Below are 16,175 nucleotides of genomic sequence, written 5' to 3'. Positions count from 1 at the left end.
CTATTTGGGACTCAGCCATTTATAACACTTTTTATATTTGTATTTTATTTAAGGCTGTCTTGCCCCCCTCCCCCCCCCAGCCTCGCTGCTCACCAATAAAGCTAGCGCAGGGACCCCTGCCTGCAACCATAGAGACGCGGTCCTCCCGGCCTGCTAGAGCGGCCCCCCACGCTCCTCCAGCATCCCAGCGTACCTTGCGCGCTCCCGCCCGGCCTCAGGGGCTTCCGGAGGCGGCCCAGCAGGGGCGGCGGGAGCAGCGAGGCGGCGGCAGCCATGGCGTACCGCGGGCAGGACCAGAAGGTGCAGACGGTGATGGTGCAGCCCATCGTAGCCTTCCTGCGGCTGGGGAGCGACGGGGGAGCGGGTGGGGGGCGGCCCGGGCCTCAGGGGTCTCGGCCCTGGCCTTGAGGCCTTGTCCCGGGGCCCTGGGGCCTCGTTGCAGGGTTTGAGGCCTTGTCTTGAGGCCTTGTCCCGGGCCTGGAGCTCTTGTCCCCGTGCTGAGCCCTTCACGCAGTGCCCCAGAACCTCATCTTCCGCTACCTGCAGAGCGTGAGTAGCGCGGGGAGAGGACGGGGAGGGGATGGGGATGGGGATTTGGGGGGGGTGGGGGGAGCGGGGAGGGTCCGGGGATCTCCCTCGCTGAGTTTTCGGCTCCCACCCGTTGCTCGGGGCAGGTTTGTGGGGAATGGAGAGCTGTGCGGCGTGCTGGTGGGTACAAGGAGCTGCTGCGCAGCCCGGCGTTTCCCCCTCGTGTTAACGGGAGTGGGATCGTGCAGCCGGGCGTGCAGGAGTGTTCCCTTGTGACTGGAAACGTGTCCTTCAGCAAACGTGTAGTATTCACCCAGTCATATAAGACTCTAAAATGTCAGACTGTTAATTGAAACTGCCCCTGAGAGTTGCTCCTTGGAGTGTTTGGGAGCTCTAGCGGCTATGGTTAGCGGGTATTTATGAACACACGAGAGAGAACAAAACTGCTCGCGGTGTTTGTGTTCCAATTTACTCTCCTCCTTCGTTCTGCAGAGCTCGAGGATCCAGGTGTGGCTGAGCAAGTGAACGTGCGGATAGAAGGCTGCATCATCGTGAGTGTCAGCACGACCCCACGTTACATCGTTAGTTTGTTTTCCCTCATTCACAATCCTATTTTTTCTTGTCAAGAAAAACTAGCCCAAGGGAAAAAAGAAATCGTGCTTCTCTAACAATTAGTCTTCGTTGTCCAGCCTGGGTCAGCAAAGCTGACGATGGTTCGTGTTGTTGCTGAACTAATTGCCACTGTTGCCGATTTGTAGGGCTTTGACGAGTACGTGAATTTGGCGCTGGACGACGCAGAGGAGATTCACTCCAAGACAAAATCAAGGAAACAGCTGGGTGTGTCGTGTGTCTGTGCAACCCGAGTGACGCGCGGTCTGAAACCTGCCCGGGTGAGCCTTCTAGGTAGCAGCACTGAGACGTACCAACCGTGTGACGAGCCTTGCTGTTGAAGTTCAGTGAGCAATTCCTGGCTACATCTCTGTCCCTGATGATTTTTGAGCTGCTGATTTTGCTGAATGAAGGAGAATCTGTCCCTGCCTGAGACCAGTTCTGGTCTTTGAAACGTGTAATACCAGGCGGCCTGCACTCTGCGTGATGGGCAAAACCCTGCTCAACCACACGAAACACTTTCTGAAAACACGAGATTATTCTCAGGTTCTGGGCTCTCTCTAATCCCCTCTTTCCCTTCTCTGTGCTGCAGGCCGGATCGTGTTAAAAGGGGACAACATCACTCTTCTACAGAGCGTTTCTAAGTAGAATTTGCCATCCTTAGAACAAAGGTGGCTGCCGTGCTGCGGAGTGACTGAGTGCCAGGGGAACGCGGCCCGCTGGTAGATAGGAAGTTATTTGTAACTGGGGTTGCATGCTGAGGTCAAAAGTCTTTCCTTTGTGGGAGCGAGTTGTTTGTAGCTTGAAACAATACGTGATGTATTTCACAAATAACCATTTTTCACATTAACTGTAAATGTAAACACAAATCTGCTTGTTTTCAGTCTCTTCCTTCTGTGAATGGAGAAGGAGGAGAAATATAGAAGCGTGGGCTTTTCTTTTTGCTGTGGATCTGATAAGTTTCGATAACGCTATGTGCTTTCTTGACCATTACATCTGCGTTATGTGGCCAGGGTGGACTCGTTCAGGGCACGGAAGCCCCACACAGTCCTTGAGCTAGCAGGGTGCTAAGGAGGGTGTTGGAGATTTTGCATACAATTGCAGCCCTTTGTTGCTGCAGTGACAGGTTCCTCAGATTCTTTCTAAACAGGGTTTAGCTTGTTGAGAATCTTTTTGGGAGTGTTTATTGTGGATCAGTCAGTAAAAGTATCTTAGTGGGCCCGTGAGGGATTTGGGGCTGTGGTGCAGTAACCCAGTGTTTACAAGTGTTACTGCTATGCATGCTTGTCCAATAACGTCTCCAGATCAGAGAGTGAGAGCGGGCAACTGGTTTGGATTAAATCTGTCACTTCTTGCTGCTTTGGACAGAGCCTGTAGATTAAACCCTTGTGCTGTTCAATAAGCTGGGGTATCAGATGTGTCGGTTGGGTTTTTATCATTTGATTTATTTTTTTTATCCGTTTGGAGATCTGTCTTTTCTATTTAAGTTTCCCCAAGAGAGCTGAGTTGCTTGATGCATCGACCAAAGAGAAGTTCCCCGGCTGACTTGGGACAGCCAGTCCCCTCGTTTTTCTGATCACAAAAAAAAAAAAAAAAAAAAAAGAAAAAGAAAAAAATCGAAGAAGAAAAATTTTGACTGTAACTGTAACTCAGAAACTAAGATTACCTAAATGGAGAGAAATGAATTTTGATGCACAGGCTGTGCTAGAAATCTGTTAATCAGCATTCAGTTTTTCAAAACTTCAATTTGTGTATCATCATCATGAAAATTAATAAATTCAAGGTGGGAGATCCTTTCCTGAAAGGGAAGGACAGAAATACGAGTCTTGCTGTGGGGCCTACCCAGCGCAGTTCTGCCATTCCGAGAAGTAATACGTCAGGAGTGTCACAGCAGACGTTCCCAGGAAGAAACCTTTGAGGGGCAGCATGACACACTTGATTGGCTAAAGCAGCTTCAGCTGGACAGCCTGCTGCCGGGATGGGTAATTCTAAGTTGTGTTCAAGTTGCTGAGTTCCTTTCAGCATGTAGTAAAGATGTAACGTGCCGATGTCGTTTGGGAACAGGAGGCATTACGTGTCACCAGCAGTGGGCACGTAGGGAACAAAACAGTATCTTACGAGGTCCTCCACATCTGCCTTTCATTTTGTCCTTGGTTTGCCAGCTGGAGCTTTCAGGAGGTGAGGAAGGAGGCTGTCCCAGTGAATAGTTCAGGTGTTGCAGGGTATTTGTGATGCAGTGCTTGTAAAATTTACCTGCCCGCATCTCCTGTTACAGGCAGCCCCCCGCGGGCCCTGTGAGATGGGGAGCTGCTGCCCGGGGTTAGGCCCAAGGTGCCCTGTCAGGCCCAGGGCCGCCCTTCCCCTCGCCCTGCCCTTCCCTCCCGCTCCTCAGCCCTTGCTCAGGCCTTTTGGGCCGTCTGGCCGTCTGTCTGGCCGTCTGTCCATCCATCCGGCCGTCTGGCCGTCCATCTGGCCCTGTGTCCCCCCGTCCCACCGCCCTGCCCCGTCCCTGCCGTCTCCCTAGGGAAGCAAAGAGTCCCTGGGCTGCCTTCAGGGGGGAGGTTCTGCTCAGGAAATTAAAGCTTCCCCCTTAACGGGCGCCTTGCGAGTTATTTTGAGTTCCAACCTTCTGCCTTCCTTTCGTAGCAGTGCCTCTGAGGGGTGCGCTGTAAGGTAGCCGTCATCTGGCGCGCTGCTCCTGCGTTTCCCAAAGGAACTGCCTTCGGGATCTGACTAACTCTGGATGCACGCGGTTGTCACCTTAATTTCTCCGTTAGTTTGCTGAAAACAACCCGCTTGGGTGACCTTTGTGTTTGTTTCTTCAAACTTGGATCGAGGAGGTCTCTGTTTCCTTATGTTGATGTTCACGGCGAAAGTGCAGAAGGGATGCTTACTGTTGCCCGGGTCAGTCCTGTTGCCAGGATGGGAATGTTTAGCCTACCGGCCCTCTGGTGCTGTTAGGCTGCACTCGGAGTGTGAGCTCTGGGCCTTATTTGGAAAAGACTGCGTTATTTGAGTGTACAAACCCGAGATATTCTGCGGATAGGTGATTCTCAAACCACGTCAGAACCACCGCTGTGACGTGTGCTGGAGTCGGACGCGCGTTTGACTGATCAGGCGGAGCAGGTGAATTGAATTTGTTGCTGGATGGCGAGGTGTTCTGGGGGAAGAGCTAGTCTAAGGAAAACTTCCTCTTACTGCCCCTTCCCATCTCAAATGGCCACTGCCTGGGGAAATTGCTTCTTTATGACATTAACTACAACGTTACAGTGAGGATGAGGAATCATCTTTACTCCCATAGTTATTTGCTGCCAGGCCGCAGCATTGATTTCAGAGATTTAAAAAAAAAAAAAAGGAAAAAGAAAGGAAGTATGTATTCTTTCACATACTCTCTTTTCCCTGAGAGTAAATGTTGTAGCTTCAGCAGTACCCTTCCTCTGGAAACGATTCCCAGTGCCTGCGCAGACACTGGGGAGTAAAATGACAGAACAATGGAGGAGAGCCACCCGATATAAAGAAAGGAAAAAAGGGGTTATGGATGAAGGGAAAGCAACTACATAAACAATTGGTGCTATCTAAAAATTGGTTAACGGTTTGGGACCTGCAGGTGCTGCCTACACGTGCGTGTGTTGCAGTCGTGCCTGTTGCCACTGCGCAAAATGGAGAGAGCTTCTTTGTCGAATGCAGCACGTTAAAGAATGCGCCATCCCTCGTGTGGGACTTCTTCCCCATTGATCTGTGGTTTACCTGAAGGTTTACCATAACCTACATAAGTTTCAAAAGCAAGCAAACAACCAACCAAAAAACAACACCAACATTAAAGAGTGGCAAGGCAGATGCTCATCTGGGGACTCTGACTCATCGGTGACATCACCAAGCAAAGCATTGTGAGCGCTTCGGGTCGGGGCTGCTGTGGCGAGCCTCGCAGCCGGGAGGGAGAGCGGGTACGGTTCGCCTCTGGTGGGTCTGTGTCAGCCCTCTGCCCTGGTGGCTTCGTTAGCAGTGAGGGTTTGACTGCTGTGTTCCCAGCTTTCGCTTCTGCACCGACCGTGTGGCAGAGCCCGCAAGCTGCTTCCTCAGCTGGAAGAGGAAGAGGAGTGACCTCAACTGTGCCGAGGTAAAGCAGAACCGTTGAAAAGATTTGTCAAAGATGCGGCTGGTACCAGCGCAGCCGCTGCAGCTGCAGCAGGTCCTGGAGCATTGGAGAAGATAGAGAGGGGTTTCTTCGTGAAAAGAATGCTGTGAAAGTGTTTTCACGCCAGAAATTAGGAGAAGCGCCTCTGTTGTTTGGATATCCTCTATTGACCTGGCACACGGGCATTACAGCATACCTGGCACACTCTTTGTATTGTTTGTAAAAGAAAAAAAAAAAAAGTGTTTTAGGGCAGGCCAAAAACCTGCCTTGGCACTTCCACATTGCAGCAGTGCTTGCAGGCCGTGCATCCTGGATGCCAGGCAAGGATCTAAATCCGATGGTGCTGTTGGTAACGTGAAGTTCAGGAAGCACTTCTGGGTTTTTCTGCTCTTCCATGTGAATTTTTGCCCTGTGAAGGTGGTGTACTGAGCTCTTTTCTTACCAACAAATAGGTTTAAAAGCAGTTACAGCAAGGATGAGCTGTGTTAGCAGGAGGCTGTTCTGTGCTTTGACCATGGGAAGATGAATGGTTTACCTATGCACCGTTAAATATAATTTGACACCTAGCACACAACACTTGCAGCCTGTGGGGTGCTTTAACAAGCAGGTAAATCAGCGGAGACTGTTTTGCAGCAAGGCTGATGCTGGGTGATTAAAAAGCAGGGTCACAACAAGGATTTATGCTGTTCTTTCTTGCTTGTCATCCGACTGTCCGCTTACACTGTTCTTAAAATAAAAAACCACCAAAACGGGGTAAGCATCTTTAATACCTTTATTATAAATGGAAGGCACAAAACAGGCCAGCAACAGAGACTGTCCAAGAGAAAGACTTTGTGCTTTATAAACAAACAAGAAATTACCCTTAGGTAGGTGTGATAATCCTTCCCTAATGCATTTTTTGGAGTGCAAAAATATTTTGTTCCCTTCTTGCTCTTCTCTCCAGGACAAAGGCAGAATAGCCAACTGGAAAGTTAGACCAGGGAGGTCAGTTTGTTCCATACTGAGAAAGACAAGCCTGTAAAACAAACTAGGCAGGTTTTCTTTGGACTAGTTATCTTCCTTCAGCAAAGGCAAAGTTTATGACACTTGTTGGCATGTATTTCCAGACCCCCAGCTACCGTGACTGTAGTGCATCTGTAATTCTTTTGTACAAAAAGAGTTCAAAATCTCGTAACGCAAAAACTTTACTAGCACCCTGGAGAAAAAAGAAATCTAAAAATCTTGCCAACTTCTATTACAGACCTGCTGAGTGCACCAGAGTTACTCATTTTTATTCAGGCTTTCAGGGGCTAGTTCAGTTGGTTTCTGTTCAGCACTTGGATCGCCATATTGGCAGATGTCAGTTTAAAAAAAAAAAAAAAAGCTTTGGAGATCTTTTTTAAAATGTGACTGCTTTTTATGGCATTTAGGGCTGTGAGGTATCCTTGGTTTTTGCTTTCTTCCCATTCCTTAGACCAGATCCATTCATATCCTGAACAGCGTTCTGGGTCTGTTCAGGAAAATGGAAGGCAACAAGCAAAATGATGAGCTCCTTGGGCATTCAAAAGAGCTCAGTCTGGAAAAGATTTCAAGTCCAACTTCCATGCTAAGGAGCACCAGTAATTTTTAGAAGTAGATGCAGAGGAATCTGCATGGCACTAAGTGTGTTTCTGAAGGTGCTAAAGGTCAGAAGTGACGATTCCTCTCAATACTAAAGAAGAGAAGGAAACCTTGCACTTAACTACTGTTTTTATTCCCTTTGTCAAGCAGTCAAAACCAACAACTAATACGGGAACCCAACTTTTCCCCTCTTTACTTTAGATTTGGGAAAATTCCCTGCCAAAATAATACTTCCTGGAAAATTCACTAGTGTTTGTGTGAGTAAAAGGTTCCAACCTTTTATTATTAATTTGTAAGAACTATTTCATCCGCTTTTGTCCAGAAGAGTCAGAAATAATTTGCACAGAAATGTGTAGCATTTTAATGAAAGGCTTCAGAATCACTCTAATTTGAACTTTATCTGGTCTGGTTGCAGGTTTTATGACATTTAGTGTCTTAAAAAAAAAATCAAAATATCTGACTTCACATCAGAAAAAAAAACCTGCTTGTGGCTAAATAAAATCTGTTGCAGCTCTGGTCATTGAAAAATCATTGGCTGTTAAATTGGACCTAAGTCATCTTTTCTAACCTTTCATGATCTTGCAGCAATGGATGATGATGGATATATGGATTAGGGAACAGCACGTGATGGCAAACCTGTGGTATTTGCTACAGCGCAGAAAGAAAACAAATTGCTTCCAAAAAATCAAACTAATTCAAAATTCTTGGTATCATGCAGCCATGCCACTGGCAAAGTGAGCATTGCCCTGCCTCTCAAAGCTTGCTGTATCCTTGATCTGCTGCCTTCCTGCTGTTAATTGATTGCAACTCTACGTGTCTGATCAGGGCTACGAGTTGTTCTCCATATGGATACCATACGACATATACTGTGCACGCTTGTGTGTATAGATATGTTTATCCTGTATGCATGTACATATTTGATCTGGATAGGCTGGAGCGATGGGCTGAGGTCAACTGTATGAAGTTCAACAAGGCCAAGTGCCGGGTCCTGCACCTGGGTCGCAACAACCCCAAGCAGAGCTACAGGCTGGGAGATGAGTGGCTGGAAAGCTGCCTGGCCGAGAGGGACCTGGGAGTGTTGGTTGACAGTCGGCTGAATATGAGCCAGCAGTGTGCCCAGGTGGCCAAGAAGGCCAACAGCATCCTGGCCTGTATAAGAAGCAGTGTGGCCAGCAGGTCTAGGGAAGTGATTGTGCCCCTGTACTCGGCTCTGGTGAGGCCGCACCTTGAGTACTGTGTTCAGTTTTGGGCCCCTCGCTACAGGAAGGACATGGACGTGCTCGAGCGAGTCCAGAGAAGGGCGACCAAGCTGGTGAGCGGTCTGGAGAACAAGTCTTACGAGGAGCGGCTGAGGGAGCTGGGCTTGTTCAGCCTGGAGAAGAGGAGGCTCAGGGGCGACCTCATCGCTCTCTACAGTTACCTGAAAGGAGGCTGTAGAGAGGTGGGGGTTGGTCTATTCTCCCACGTGCCTAGTGACAGGACGAGGGGGAATGGGCTAAAGTTGCGACAGGGGAGTTTTAGGTTGGATGTTAGGAAGTACTTCTTTACCGAAAGGGTTATTAAGCATTGGAACGGGCTGCCCAGGGAGGTGGTGGAGTCAGCATCCCTGGAGGTCTTTAAAAGACGTTTAGATGTAGAGCTTAGCGATATGGTTTAGTGGAGTACTTAGTGTTAGGTCGGAGGTTGGACTCGATGATCTTGAGGTCTCTTCCAACCTAGAAATCTGTGATACTGTGTGATACATATGTATGCATATTTGTGTGCTGGCCCCCAGATCACTCATGGTATAAAGCATTGGCCTCGAAGGCATACTCATCAAAATATTTGGTAGATCCTCCTTTTTTTTCTAGTTCCCTCAAAATGAGAGAGTTTTTACGCGCTCTCTGTGTCAAAAAGGCAAAACTTCTGATTTCCACTGTCGCTCTCGCTAACTTTCTATCACTCACTCCTCGTGTGTGTGTCTAAACACATATGTGTGTATGCGTATGCAAATTTGTGTATTTCTGTGCACTGGTGTGTTTTTTGCTGTACAGGTAATAAAGACGGGGAAAGGTTTTAGTGTTTTCTTAATAGGTGAAGAAATCTTGAAGACCAGAGATTGGAACATACTGAATTTTGAATTAAAAAAAAAAAAAAAGTCAAATTTTCTGGCTGTGGAAGATGGAGCCTCATTTTTGCAGCCACTTTGAATCACGAGTTCATCTCTAAATGCACTGGTTTTTTTTTGTTTTTGTTTTGTTTTGTGGGTTTTTTTTTTTGGTTTTTATTTTTTGAAGAGCTAACTAACCCTGGCTGTCTCCAGTCTGAGAGAGTGTTCAGATGGACTTGCTTCCTCCATTAGTTATAAGCTGTTTAAAAGCACATCCTATGTTTGAATTGTGGATGAGAGGCTCCCTTGGCAAAGTGAGGAGGCAAATTCTTCCTACCCCTTTATCATTAATTCACGGATTCAGTGTTGGTTCGGCCTCCAGGAGAAGTTAACTGGAAGTCTTTGAAGATCGATAACTTTGCTGAGGTTGTCCAGGTAGGTGAACTCGAAGACCCACAGTGACTGGAACGTGCTATTTAATGCGTCATACTGCGTTCTGTAGAAGTTACTCGTAGCCATAGTTGATCATTGCCTTGCATGTATGATCAGGTGGTTTTTGAAGAAGTGACTCCATTTTCAGGCTTCCGGATGTGCTCCAAGGCATATTATTGAGGACGTGGAAGAGAACACTTGCTGACAAAGCTCCTGGCAGCTTTACAGAACTTTAGTTTAATATTGTGTTAGTTCCCGTAACAGCTGATTTCAAGGCATTGCTCTCCTCAAGAGACTAATTTGATGAACAGAAGAAAGCTGGAAAAATGCTTGTTACTCATTATTTTTCACTTGTTGGTACTTTCTTTAGGGTTACTTTTAAAAAGAAGATTTCACTGATCACAAGCCAGTGGAAGACTTTCAGCCCAAGCAAGGGTGAAGACAGCTCTCTCCAAGAGCAGAGGAAGTCCCTGTGGAGAGAACCCGAGCTTGTTATCAGAACTTGTCGGCATGTCTAAACAAGGAGACGATTGCTACTTCTATTTCTATTCTACCTGTACCAAGGTATGGCTGGGTTTCTTTTGCTTTGCTTTGCTTTGTTTTTTTGTTGTTTTTTTTTTTTTTTCATTTTTTTCAGGAAGGGGTAGAGTAGGAGGAGGAGGCACACTGGTCTTTGGTTAACGTGATAACCAGATAGATTCTGAATTCAATTGTAGCAACCTGAAGCAGTAGCATGGACGTTTTTGAGGCTGTACTATATTTTCCTTGTTGGTTTCCTTTTGGTTACAGGGAGACAACTGTTCCTTCCGCCACTGTGAAGCTGCTCTGGGGAACGAGACAGTCTGCACGCTGTGGCAGGAGGGTCGTTGTTTCAGGAATGTCTGCCGATTCAGACACATGGAAATCGATGTGAGTGCCTAAAGATGTGTTCTCAAAATAAATCAACAAAAGCATTTTTCAGTGCTGTAGGTGTGCTGATTGTGCTTTTGCAGGATAGAGTCCTTTGCTTTGGAATTACACTGGTTTCTGTTAGCAGGGGAGGGGGTGGGAGGAAGGAGAGGGAAATAAAATCAATGCCTTAGGTATGTCTTAGCAAGATTTTCTTTTATTAGACGCCGACAGTATTTTCTCAACAGATGCAGAATAACCGCTAACTAGACTGCTAAAACCTGCTGGAGCAGGGGGGTAATAAACAGGCTGTACTAGCCTCCTGAGAGCAGGCTTGATAATGATCTATCAGGTCTCTTGTGTCCCGGAGTCCTTCAGATAATGCTGTTCTAGCTGCCTGGGCTAGGAAGCAGTGGGGAAAGTTAAAGGTGCAGAAGAACGAAGTCTCCGAGAAGTAGTTCTGGATAGAGTTAACGTAGGCAATTTAAGATGTTCTTTTTCCCTCTGAATAATCCTAGTATAATCCTAGGTGTATTAGTTTAACCCACCCTAAACTGATGTCTGAGAGTGCCTGTCTTCTCAAACTGAATGATGACAAGGCTAAACGTGCATAGTGGTTACAGCTTCTGCAAACTTTGTGAATATGCCCGGAAATACTATACTTCCGTGATAAACTGACCTTTGGAATGATGTTTCAGCACTGTATTGTGACAGCCGTATCGCTGTCGTGACCTGGAACTGTGCATCTCTTTGCAAACCTTAGGTGCATGTTATCACGAGCTTGTCTTTCTTTCTGTCTTCAGAAAAAGCGCGGTGAGATTCCCTGCTACTGGCAGAAGCAGCCAGTAGGCTGTCAGAAAGCCAACTGTGCTTTTCATCACGCAAAGGGACGTTACATCGATGGCGTCTTCTTACCACCAAGCAAGAGTGAGTTTAGGTCCTTTTTCTTTAAGTATTGAAGAATTAATTTTGCATATTACTTAGTGGGTGCCAATAGTGTAGGAGACATCAGGTAACCGTCCATTTGTGAGTGCAGGAAAAGGTCTGCAGTCCTAGGTGGTCAGCTAAACCGAGTGTACTGCTGCTGTACTGCTGGTATTTGTTTTCTGCTTTCATGCTCAGCTTCTCTCTGCTTTGTGTGATATTTGCCTTGCAGTTTGCTTTCTGTTGTTTCGTCTTCTGCTGGGTGGTAGGGAGATGTGTTGTTGTTTGAAGGCAAGTCATTGTTCACGGTGTAAACAGTGGCGGGATGGGCAAAAGGAGATGCTGCATTCATTGCCTGTGCAGGTTATCTGCCTTAGCTACCATCTTCGTGCATTGTGGTCAAAGTTTTAAACTGCCATATTACTGATGATCCTCCTCTTCCTCTAGCTACACTGCCAAGTCCGCCTGAGTCCGCGGACGATGATTTGAAAGTGGCTCAGATGTCACTGCAGCAAAACAAACTTTCTGTCCAGTCCAATCCCTCTCCATAGCTAAGGCGGGTGATGAAAGTGGAAAACTCGGAAAATGTCCCAAGCCCTACACACCCTCCAGTTGTAATCAATGCTGCAGATGATGATGAAGATGATGATGGTGAGCATGGTTTGGTTCTTGGAAGGAATTTGTGCTGTAAATGATTGTGTAAGTCTTTGGTTCTTGGAAGGAATTTGTGCTGTAAATGAATGTATAAATCACAGATGACCTGAGGTCTGACTAGCGATAGGGCAGGCAGTCCGCTCAGGTCACTGGTGGCTTTGTCTGGCAGTCAGTGGACAGAACCTGAAATGTTGGAGGAAAGCTTAGAACCACTCTTGGCTTTAGCTGGTCTGTTGTGTAAAGCTCTATGTGAAACTAGGAAGGAAATTCCTTTTTTTTTGTCTGAAGAGTAATATGTTGTGTAGTAGTTAAAGCTGCAGAGAGAATCTAGAGTCCTAGATGTTTTGTCCTAGGGTAGTCTACTTACGAGTTCATCAGGTCAGTGTAGCTGTATTAAAAAAAAAAAAAAAAAACAACTTTTTTATAGGAACCATGGACTGAAGTGTCATTGCATGAGCTACATAATCACGAACAATCTGGCCTATGCATAACTGAATAGATTTTTCCCCTTCAGACCAGCTTTCTGCGGAAGGAGAAGAAACTAAAACTCCCGTCCAGCAACCAGCTGAGGAAGGCCAAAATGGATTACGGATGATTTCCACTCGGAAAGCCAGTGCTACTACTGCTAAACAAGGTATTCCAGCACCTGTAGTAGGATAAATCGGAAGGAGAACTTGACAATTAACTCAAAAGCAATGTGGCGTAAAAACACAACAGAATGTAGGGGTGCTGAATGGACTCGGTTATTTCCATGATCTCATTTCTCCCTGATACCATCATGTGCCCATTGGGTCAGAAAGTTGAACTCCTTTTCTTTCCTTTTGGAGAACAAAACAGGGTCACAGCATGGAGTTTAAATGGCTGCACGTGCAGCCTGGCAACCACTGTTGAAAGCCATATCTAACGATAGAGGGATCTAATATCACGTAAATGGATTAAAATTAAAACTACAGTTTTTACCCTGAAGGGTGAAAGGAGGGGCAAAATGCCATTGATTCTATGGTTGTTTCACTTGTGAGGAGTGTTGACAGGCTTTATTCTAAATACTTCTGAAAGTTCCTGAGCACTAAGAAGCCTGAGGATCTGTGGTCCTCAGTGAGTGCCTCTAAGCCTTAGTCTCATTAACTGTTTTCTGTTTTCAGAGGACGGTCTGAATTTTGGAATAAAAACACTTGAAGAAATCAAATTGCAGAAAATGAAGGAAAAAACTAAGAGACACGGTGGTGAGTTAATATTCCCTGCTTCCTTACCCTGTTCACCTTCATCCTGTGTGATGATTTTTCTTTCAAAAAAAAACTCTTCCAGTAATACCGGGTAGCTGGCTATGCTTTGGTGAATCCAACTATTTTGCCAAAGAAGTGAAATTTGATTGGCTTCAGAATGGCAGGTGATGGTGGCTGGGAGCTGCTTGAGGGATAGACTTCCATGTTTAGCTGGGGGCATCGAGCAACCTGATTCTCAGCCAGCTGGTATTCTAGATGGGAATTCCAAGGGCAACCAGAGGCAAACTAGTCACCTCTCTTATTTGCATGCTCTGGTCACTGTATGTTTGACAGTAATGAATAATTAAAGTTTTTTGTTCTTCGTGATAGTTTTTTCTGTTTGGTAAACTTCCTTATGTTTTGCTTGCTCTGAGCAGAAGGTCCTTCAAGATCTTCTCTTCCTCCCGTCGATTCTATGATTTTTCCTGCTCCGGAAAAGGAAAATGTCCGGACAGTGGTGAGAACTGTGACACTGTCTACAGAGGAAGGTAATAATTAATGCTTTTGTTTTGATTTCATTACTCCTAAACTGGAAGGTTAAGCAAGAAGGAAGGCAATTCACCCCTGTTAGCCTCCTGGTGCTGCCGCCTTCTGTTCAAAACATGCTTTTATGCTGAAAGTCCCTGGTTGTACTGGAAAGCTTTGGTGCTCAGGTTAAGTGCAGTAGCAGGAGAAAGAAAAAAATGTGTCAGTATGCAAATAGGGGGATAACTGAAAAACAGGAGAGTAACGAGAAGAAAGAGCTCTAGAGGACAGTGCTATGTAAGAAGCAATTTCTGAAGCTTTAAAGAGGCTGACAGTGGCACGTGTGGACAGTAGTGCGATAGGAGTCTGTGTATAAATTATATTGTTTAGAGTTGTGCAAATTCCTTTGAAAGGGAAAGAAGTGAAGAAGAACTTCTACTCATAGACATTCACCTTAGAAAGGAATATTTCTCAGCATTTGTACCTAATAATATTCTGCTTGCTTATGCAGCTCTGTTCTGCACAAAGTATAGCTGTCAAGCAGACTCAGATTCATTCTCGACTACATTCGGCTGGAATTTGAGGCAAACACTGAGACTATGGATACTTTTTCTAAGTTAATTATAGTTGAAATATGAGTTTGTGTGGTTTAGCTGTCAAAACAGTGCCTTGCTGGGTTTTTTTTGGACATGGGCTAACAGTATACTATTTCTATTGGCTACTGGTTTCTATGAAATAGAAAAATTTTACTTTTGTTTTAGGGGAGGAACCTGTGGTTCGACTAGATCTTGCTGAGAAACAAGGAAAACGGAAAGCCTCCGTGGGTAAGAACTTTTTATGAGCTGTTATTTAGGTGCCGCCTTCTCTATATGACTGCATTGAAGAGTATTTTTGACGTATGAGAGGAAAATGCGTTGCAGTGGAGATCTGTGTTGACTGCAGAAATGGCAAAAAAACCATTTAGCAGCTGAAAGGCAATTTTATGAAAATATGCTTGAAAAATAGAAGCTTGTGGTTGACTGTTCTCAAATCTTCCTGCAAAGAAATGTTCTTAAAATATTCCTTGTTTTCTCCGTCTGAAGCTGATGTAAGCGCCCTTCCGGTGAAGCGCAGCCTTGCTGAAAGGCTGGGGAAGAAGGTGGAGGTTCCGGGAAATGCTGACAAAGCACCAAAGAGAGGTACAGCTACTAAACAGGCATCTGGATGTGATTCACGGGTTTTGTATTTAGGCTTTCTGTTTGTCCTTTTCCTGCGATGTTTCTTTTTGCATGTTGGCTGAGGTCTTAATCACCGGGATTCAAAGTTACCTTTCCTGCCTTGTTTTCGAATGTGAACACAAAGTTGACGTTTATGCAGCCTCCCTAATTTGGTCTTTTTCTGTTTTGCAGTTCAAGTTCCCAAGTCTGTGAAGGAGAGGCTAGGATTACCTTCTCAACGGACTAGTACTGCGAAAGGTAACAACTGGCTATTAAATATACTTTCTCCTTCTTCCTTTCCGTGAACTTAGACCGTTTTCATACAGCCCTAAAAAGGAATTCAAATGAAAACAAAGAACTGATTCCTCTTGCTTGAGTGCTGAAGCTCTTCTGACAGCCACTATCAGAAATCTGGCTCTAGGTGTGTGTTTATTTTCCGCTTGTGCCTTGTCAAGGTTTTAAGCTGCTTCTGTGAACCATCATATACAATTAGAATAGAGCCACTGCCGGGAGCAGGAATTTGAAATGCAGTCTGAAAAAGTAATCAAGTAAACTAGCATTTCTGTGTAGCAGCTCTCTCTGGATAGGGCTGGTCTTCAAAATACAACAAGTGGCTCAGAGGAGGAGGAGAATGTTAGGCTATTGTCCTAAGATGCGTTATTGGGAACGCTCAGGCTTAGTTTTCCTTAGTACTGTGACAAATTTTGGAGACTTAAACTATTGTTGGACTCTCTTTAAATGTTGGTGCTTCTCATTTCTTGATGATGACAGGGAAGGCTGCTAAGCCAAAGGGAGAGATCCATGTGAAAACACTGGAGGAAATCCGTCGTGAGAGAGCTCTTCAGAGACGAGAATGTCAAGCCAAAGCCCAGGCTGAATGGCATGGTAAAACCAAAGATCCCAGCGCAGGGGCAAAAATTCAGGGTGAGCCCAAGAAGCAGAGCGTGCTCACTCTTTCCGGGCCCAGCAAAGTGCAGTCGAAGGAGCCGGCAGGTAAAGCCAAGCCAGAAGGAGAAGTGCGTGTTAAAACCCTGGAAGAAATAAAGCGCGAGAAAGCTCTGCGGATGCAGCAGAGTGGAGGAAATGTGCCAGCTCCCCCAGCACAACCTGGACCTGCCCCAGCCGGGCAGAAATCGTTATGGAACACAAAGCTATCAGGTAATAAGATGCTTTAATACCTGCCCCGGTGAGGTGCTTCCCATATTGAGCAAGTTCCGTTTGCTCAGGATCTGCTTTGCTTTTTCCTTCAATGCGGAGGATAAAAGAGTTTAAGGCTACAAAGTTCAAAGGCAAAGAAGGGCCAGAACGTGCAACCATGTCTGTTTTCGTTAATTACGTGATGGTATTCTGTATTTCCCACTAGAAAATTAACACACTGAGGGGCTTTTTAGTCT

General features: G+C 45.8%; 1 pseudogene across 1 annotated transcript; it reads left to right on the top strand.

Moving 5' to 3' along the window:
* Positions 1-756: 756 nt before the first annotated feature.
* LOC310890489 (zinc finger CCCH domain-containing protein 11A-like) lies at positions 757-15,956 on the top strand (annotated as a pseudogene). Its single transcript has 13 exons — positions 757-1,109; positions 1,287-1,418; positions 9,763-9,956; positions 10,182-10,301; positions 11,084-11,207; positions 11,652-11,855; positions 12,373-12,492; positions 13,001-13,081; positions 13,498-13,608; positions 14,347-14,409; positions 14,668-14,790; positions 14,974-15,039; positions 15,553-15,956. The product of its transcript is annotated as a zinc finger CCCH domain-containing protein 11A-like (transcript).
* Positions 15,957-16,175: the final 219 nt, after the last annotated feature.

The sequence above is a fragment of the Anser anser genome (assembly GCF_964211835.1).
Source record: "Anser anser genome assembly, contig: HAP1_SCAFFOLD_73, whole genome shotgun sequence".
Lineage (NCBI taxonomy): Eukaryota > Metazoa > Chordata > Aves > Anseriformes > Anatidae > Anser > Anser anser.
The sequence above is the reverse complement of the archived record's forward strand: the minus strand, read 5'-3'. Positions and strand labels throughout refer to the sequence as shown.